At 48.6% G+C, this 8,328-nt stretch overlaps 1 non-coding gene across 1 annotated transcript; it reads right to left on the bottom strand.

The window, feature by feature from the left end:
* Positions 1-2,161: 2,161 nt before the first annotated feature.
* Trnap-ugg (transfer RNA proline (anticodon UGG)) lies at positions 2,162-2,236 on the bottom strand. Its single transcript has one exon. It is a non-coding gene; the product is annotated as a tRNA-Pro (tRNA).
* Between the last annotated feature and the right edge of the window lie 6,092 nt (positions 2,237-8,328).

The following is an 8,328-nucleotide window of genomic DNA, read 5'->3' as shown; positions in this document are numbered from 1 at the left end:
CCGTCGAATGGCGCTAGCTGCGCAGCATTTGTGAACCGCCACCGTCAGTGTCAGCCAGTTTGCCGTGGCATACGGAGCTCCATCGCAGTCTTTAACACTGGTAGCATGCCGCGACAGCGTGGACGTGAACCGTATGTGCAGTTGACGGACTTTGAGCGAGGGCGTATAGTGGGCATGCGGGAGGCCGGGTGGACGTACCGCCGAATTGCTCAACACGTGGGGCGTGAGGTCTCCACAGTACATCGATGTTGTCGCCAGTGGTCGGCGGAAGGTGCACGTGCCCGTCGACCTGGGACCGGACCGCAGCGACGCACGGATGCACGCCAAGACCGTAGGATCCTACGCAGTGCCGTAGGGGACCGCAACGCCACTTCCCAGCAAATTAGGGACACTGTTGCTCCTGGGGTATCGGCGAGGACCATTCGCAACCGTCTCCATGAAGCTGGGCTACGGTCCCGCACACCGTTAGGCCGTCTTCCGCTCACGCCCCAACATCGTGCAGCCCGCCTCCAGTGGTGTCGCGACAGGCGTGAATGGAGGGACGAATGGAGACGTGTCGTCTTCAGCGATGAGAGTCGCTTCTGCCTCGGTGCCAATGATGGTCGTATGCGTGTTTGGCGCCGTGCAGGTGAGCGCCACAATCAGGACTGCATACGACCGAGGCACACAGGGCCAACACCCGGCATCATGGTGTGGGGAGCGATCTCCTACACTGGCCGTACACCACTGGTGATCGTCGAGGGGAGACTGAAAAGTGCACGGTACATCCAAACCGTCATCGAACCCATCGTTCTACCATTCCTAGACCGGCAAGGGAACTTGCTGTTCCAACAGGACAATGCACGTCCGCATGTATCCCGTGCCACCCAACGTGCTCTAGAAGGTGTAAGTCAACTACCCTGGCCAGCAAGATCTCCGGATCTGTCCCCCATTGAGCATGTTTGGGACTGGATGAAGCGTCGTCTCACGCGGTCTGCACGTCCAGCACGAACGCTGGTCCAACTGAGGCGCCAGGTGGAAATGGCATGGCGAGCCGTTCCACAGGACTACATCCAGCATCTCTACGATCGTCTCCATGGGAGAATAGCAGCCTGCATTGCTGCGAAAGGTGGATATACACTGTACTAGTGCCGACATTGTGCATGCTCTGTTGCCTGTGTCTATGTGCCTGTGGTTCTGTCAGTGTGATCATGTGATGTATCTGACCCCAGGAATGTGTCAATAAAGTTTCCCCTTCCTGGGACAATGAATTCACGGTGTTCTTATTTCAATTTCCAGGAGTGTATATTTGTTTTCGTGTGTAATAGTTGCGCTACATAATACTTACAAATTTGTTACTACATTACAGTTCTTGGTTATACTCTTGTTGTTAGACGTGAAACAACTTTTTGTAACGTAAATTTCGTAAAGTTAAATTACCATTTATTGTAATTAGTGATCTTATTAGTGTCTATGCGCCGTTCTGGAGAGGTAATTAGTTCGTCTCCATATTCAGGATGTTGGATAAGCAGCAGAAACCAAAACGCAGTGAACAGTGGGAGTGTGGTGGTAAGTGGAAACGTGTTCGTAAAACGGCGGAAAATCCAACATTCTGGGTTCGCAGACTAACTAAGTACAACTCCAGGACGGCACGTATGCACCAATAAGATCACAAATCGTAATAGGAAAAAAAAATAGTGACAAACTCACGAAACTTGTGCTACGAAAAGTTCTCTCTCACCTATCAACGAGAATATAGCAGAAAACTGAAACGCAGTAACAAATATTTAAGTACAGTATAACGCATTTATTACTCACGAGCACAAACGTGTATTACAGGCCACTGAATACGCTTCACAAAAAGGAATGAAACGTGTATGGCACGTTAGAAATAGCGTTTAGTTTAGGGCCTACTTGTAAATAAAACTACATCTTCATCAAACAAACACAATGAATTTGGTTATATTTAACTGACTCCATTCGTATTTGCTGCTGTCATTTGAATTGTACTACTGAAATGCTGAACATGACCCATCACTGCAGTATTACGAGAGAATGTTTCGTATATTAGCTGGTTGTATTTGTAGTTTTAAGCGCTTTCCATGTCGTTTTTACATAAAGAAATTTTCATTCTGCAGCGAAGCGTGCGCTGATATGAAACTTCATGGCAGATTAAAACTGTGTGCCGGACCGAGACTCGAACTCGGGACCTTTGCCTTCCACGGGCAAGTGCTCTACCAACTGAGCTACCCAAGCATGACTCAGGACCCGTCCTCACAGCTTTTAATAATTTATGACGAGGTACTGGCGGAATTAAAAGCTGTGAGGACGGGCCCTGAGTCGTGCTTGGGTAGCCCAGTTGGTAGAGCACTTGCCCGCGAAAGGCAAAGGTCCCGAGTTCGAGTCTCGGTCCGGCACACAGTTTTAATCTGCCATGAAGTTTCGTTTTTACATGTACATGATCAGAAAAACGTAGAAAGGTACATTCAGTCATACTGCTTGCATCTGTGCATGTGTAAACCAGAGAATCGCTTTATCAGTTGACACCTTGCTTCAGCATAGGATTTACTACATATAGACACCGAATATCAGGCTGAAAGTTCTAAGTTATATGGGTGAATTTTTACTGTTATTGATTGTCAATATACACATAATATTTCTTGTTTTTATACTACTTTTGTCCATGAAAACCGCATCTGATGATGGCTGTAGCCGAAATATATTACATGATAGGATGTGATAGCTAATTATTAATAAAGTTGGGTTGTATTTCATCGGCTTGCATGACGCGTTTATTGCATCTATTTGGTTTTAGTAGACGAATGTCTTACCGCCACTCGTAAACAAATGCCTCCTGTTTTATGTGAACTCTGTACTTCATTTCACACCGAGTAACTGGCGTTGCTCGGGTACGTATTTATTCGAATCTTCAAGTAGACCACCACCTCCCCCCCCTCCTTCCACCTCCTCCAGTCCCCATTCTCTGTCCGTCTGCTCCTGCCCCTCTCACTGACCATCTCGTCCTCCCCCACCCATCCCCCCTCCCTCACCCCTCTCCACCTGCTCCTGCCCCTCTAATGGTCCACCTCGTCCTCCCCCCACCCTTGCCGCCATCTGCTCCTGCCCCTCTCACTGTCCACCTCGTCCTCCCCCACCCATCCCCCCTCCCTCACCCTCTCCGCCTGCTCCTGCCCCTCTAACGGTCCACCTCGTCCTCCCCCCTCCCCTTACCGCCCTCTCCATCTGCTCCTGCCCCTCTCACTGTCCACCTCGTCCTCCCCCACCCATCCCCCCTCCCTCACCCTCTCCGCCTGCTCCTGCCCCTCTAACGGTCCACCTCGTCCTCCCCCCTCCCCTTACCGCCCTCTCCATCTGCTCCTGCCCCTCTCACTGTCCACCTCGTCCTCCCCCACCCATCCCCCCTCCCTCACCCTCTCCGCCTGCTCCTGCCCCTCTAACGGTCCACCTCGTCCTCCCCCCTCCCCTTACCGCCCTCTCCATCTGCTCCTGCCCCTCTCACTGTCCACCTCGTCCTCCCCCACCCATCCCCCCTCCCTCACCCTCTCCGCCTGCTCCTGCCCCTCTAACGGTCCACCTCGTCCTCCCCCTCCCCTTACCGCCCTCTCCATCTGCTCCTGCCCCTCTCACTGTCCACCTCGTCCTCTGCCCTTTCTCTGTCACCTCCTCCTCCCCCTCTACAGATCATCTACTCCCCTTCCTCTGTCCATTTCCTCACACTGTCTGTCCATCTGCTCCTCCCCAGTCTATCCATCTCCTCCTCTCTCCTTTCTGGACCTTTCCTCCTCCCCCTCACTCTGCTCATCTCCTCCCTACCCCTCTCTGTCTGTCCATCTCCTCCTTACCCCTCTCTCTCCACATTTTCACCGCCACCCCAGTAGGGGTTTGCTGTTTCTGACACCCACAATATTTCTTTCCAGATAGTAGGTAATACATGTATCAAATTTGGTTGAAATCGATCCAATGGTTTACGACAAGATGTGGAACATATATACGTACATTAATACATACATACATACATACATACATGTTTTGTAATATGTACGGATTTGGCATATCTTGTGTCATCGTGGGCTTCAGGTTAGACACGCCATATTCTCCTAGGAAGGAATAAGCTCGTGACGTTGATATATTCCTGTGGCCACACAGAACCTCCTCTTCCACTATTTCTATTTCTTTCTTCTCCATATTCCTTCTTCTCACTGTCACATCAAAATCTGTCTTTAATACTTAAACCGTAATAAAATCGTAGAAAATATTTTCCTTTTTTTATCTGTGGCCATTTATGCACCGTTCACGCTCATGTCCATCGTACCTTTGAGGGCAGTGATGTATCGCCGATGAAGTGTTCACCGCGGAACTATGATTATTTCTGTACCAAAACATGATCGACGCCACACCTGCAATACATGGCACTTTCACTGCGTGGGCTGTTTTTCATCTTGCAAGGCCTCTTACGCTATGCAAACGATCTGTTTGTCAGAATGCAAGGCTTACGGCTTCCCGCATAACATGCTTCACTATTAAACTGTTAAATAAATTTATGAGACGACGCTTCTTGCTAATACAGTGAAGCAAAAAATAATTACATCTACATCGATACTCTATAAATCACACTTAATTGCCTGGAAGATGGTTCAATGAACCACCTTCACAATAATGATCTTTTATTCCACTCTCGAACACTGTGCGGAAAAAACCAACACCTGTATCTTCCCGTGCGAGCTCTGATTTCCCTTATTTTGATGATCGTTTCTCCCTACGTAGGTAGGCGTCAAAATATTTTCGCATTCGGAGGAGGAAATTGGGGATTGAAATTTCGTGAGAAGATTCCGTCGCAACGAAAATCGCCTTCGTTTTAACGATGTAATGGACGGCGGTGTAGGCCGCCTCGTTGGTAGATCTGTTACATTTTCTAAGTGTTCTGCCAATAAAACGCAGCTTTTGGTTTGCCTTCCCTACAACGCTATGTGTTGTTTCCTATTTAAACTGTTCGCAGTTGTAATTCTAGGTATTCAGTTGAATTTACGGCCTTTAGTTTTGACTGATTTATCTTGTAACCCAACGGATTCCTTTTAGCACTCTTGTGGATGACCTCACACTTTTCATTATTTAGGGTCAATTGCCAATTTTCGCAACGTTCAGATAGCTTTTCTAAATCATTTTGAAATTTATTTTGATGTTCTGGTGAGTTTACTAGAAGATAAAAGACAGCATCATCTGCAAACAACCTAAGACGCTCAGCTTGTCCCTAAACCTGTTATATACACTCCTGGAAATGGAAAAAAGAACACATTGACACCGGTGTGTCAGACCTACCATACTTGCTCCGGACACTGCGAGAGGGCTGTACAAGCAATGATCACACGCACGGCACAGCGGACACACCAGGAACCGCGGTGTTGGCCGTCGAATGGCGCTAGCTGCGCAGCATTTGTGCACCGCCGCCGTCAGTGTCAGCCAGTTTGTCGTGGCATACGGAGCTCCATCGCAGTCTTTAACACTGGTAGCATGCCGCGACAGCGTGGACGTGAACCGTATGTGCAGTTGACGGACTTTGAGCGAGGGCGTATAGTGGGCATGCGGGAGGCCGGGTGGACGTACCGCCGAATTGCTCAACACGTGGGGCGTGAGGTCTCCACAGTACATCGATGTTGTCGCCAGTGGTCGGCGGAAGGTGCACGTGCCCGTCGACCTGGGACCGGACCGCAGCGACGCACGGATGCACGCCAAGACCGTAGGATCCTACGCAGTGCCGCAGGGGACCGCACCGCCACTTCCCAGCAAATTAGGGACACTGTTGCTCCTGGGGTATCGGCGAGGACCATTCGCAACCGTCTCCATGAAGCTGGGCTACGGTCCCGCACACCGTTAGGCCGTCTTCCGCTCACGCCCCAACATCGTGCAGCCCGCCTCCAGTGGTGTCGCGACAGGCGTGAATGGAGGGACGAATGGAGACGTGTCGTCTTCAGCGATGAGAGTCGCTTCTGCGTCGGTGCCAATGATGGTCGTATGCGTGTTTGGCGCCGTGCAGGTGAGCGCCACAATCAGGACTGCATACGACCGAGGCACACAGGGCCAACACCCGGCATCGTGGTGTGGGGAGCGATCTCCTACACTGGCCGTACACCACTGGTGATCGTCGAGGGGACACTGAATAGTGCACGGTACATCCAAACCGTCATCGAACCCATCGTTCTACCATTCCTAGACCGGCAAAGGAACTTGCTGTTCCAACAGGACAGTGCACGTCCGCATGTATCCCGTGCCACCCAACGTGCTCTAGAAGGTGTAAGTCAACTACCCTAGCCAGCAAGATCTCCGGATCTGTCCCCCACTGAGCATGTTTGGGACTTGATGAAGCGTCGTCTCACGCGGTCTGCACGTCCAGCACGAACGCTGGTCCAACTGAGGCGCCAGGTGGAAATGGCATGGCAAGCCGTTCCACAGGACTACATCCAGCATCTCTACGATCGTCTCCATGGGAGAATAGCAGCCTGCATTGCTGCGAAAGGTGGATATGCACTGTACTAGTGCCGACATTGTGCATGCTCTGTTGCCTGTGTCTATGTGCCTGTGGTTCTGTCAGTGTGATCATGTGATGTATCTGACCCCAGGAATGTGTCAATAAAGTTTCCCCTTCCTGGGACAATGAATTCACGGTGTTCTTATTTCAATTTCCAGGAGTGTAGATACGAAACGGCAGAGGGCCTTTAACACTACTTTGGGGAACGCCAGAAATCACTTCTGTTTTACTTGATGACTTTCCATCTGTTACTACGAACCTCTCTAACAGGATATCACAAATCAAGTCACATAACTGAGATGATATTCCACAAGCACGCAATTTCGCTACAAGCCGCTTGTGTGGTACTCTGAAAAACGGAATCAGCTTGAAACCCCTTGTCAATAGGATTCAACACTTTGTGTGTGTGTAAAGAGCTAGTTGTGTTTCACAGGAACGATGTTTTCTAAATCTGTGTTGGCTGTGTGTCAATAGTCAGTTCTCTTTGAGGTAATGCATCATAATGTTCGAACACCATATATGTTCTAAAATCCTGCTGCATATCGACGTTAATGATATGGGCCTGTAATTTACTGGATTACTCCTACTACCTTTGTTGAATATTGGTGTGATATCTGCAACTTTCCAGTCTTTGGGAAACGATATTTCGTCGAGCGAGCGGGCTGTACATGACTAAAGGATGGAGCTATTGCATCGGCGTATTATGAAAGGAACCTAATTGGTCTACAGTCTGGACAGAAGACTTGCTTTTATTAATCAACGGACTCGGGAGGTGTGGGGCAAGTTATAAAAGTGCTAACACAGAAACGCACTTAGTATGTGCTTGTACAGATGCAATTAGTCTGATTAATGTGTTGCGTTCCGACATCAACAGACTACGCCCCTTCAGTGTAATTACCACGTAGATGAATACCAAAATATGAACTCGAATAAAATCACGGGTTTACGTTTTATCTACGTTGTGTGCGAAAGGTTAACTGCTCACATACCAGCAATGCGAGGCAAAGACCTGTTAGTGACCACTTAACCGTATCACAGTGATATGTGAGGAATGACAAACTGTCCTCCCTCTAGCATTATCAGTGATTTCGTGATGACCGTTCCACCTGTAAGTAGGCTGTTTATGTTTTCTCTATGTAAGTAGGCTGTTTATGTTTTCTTTATGTAAGTAGGCTGTTTATGTTTTCTTTATGTAAGTAGGCTGTTTATGTTTTCTTATTGGCAACGTTACGTAGCGCTCTGTATGAAAATCACTGGCTGTGCTGTGTGCAGCCTGTGGCTAGTTTGCATTGTTGTCTGCCATTGTAGTGTTGGGCAGCGGCAGCTGGATGTGAACAGCGCGTAGCGTTGCGCAGTTGGAGGTGAGCCGCCAGCAGTGGTGGATGTGGGAAATGAGATGGCGGATTTTTGAGTACAGAATGGATATTATGAACTGCTATGTATATTATGCTTTTTCAACACTATTAAGGTAAATACATTGTTTGTTCTCTACAAAAATCTTTCATTTGCTAATTATGTCTATCAGTAGTTAGTGCCTTCAGTAGTTTGAATATTTTATTTAGCTGGCAGTAGTGGCGCTCGCTGTGTTGCAGTAGTTCGAGTAATGAAGATTTTTGTGAGGTAAGTGATTTGTGAAAGGTATAGGTTAATGTTAGTCAGGGCCATTCTTTTGCAGGGATCTTTGATAGTCAGATTGCGTTGCGCTAAATAATATTGTGTGTCAGGTTAAGCACAGTCGTGTATAAATTATTCAAAGGGGACGTTTCACACCATACACGGAGGAGGACGTCATCGCGTGGACTATG

This window comes from Schistocerca cancellata, chromosome 9 (assembly GCF_023864275.1).
Source record: "Schistocerca cancellata isolate TAMUIC-IGC-003103 chromosome 9, iqSchCanc2.1, whole genome shotgun sequence".
NCBI classification, from domain to species: domain Eukaryota; kingdom Metazoa; phylum Arthropoda; class Insecta; order Orthoptera; family Acrididae; genus Schistocerca; species Schistocerca cancellata.
Note: the sequence above shows the minus strand (reverse complement) of the source record. Positions and strands in the feature narration are given on the sequence as shown.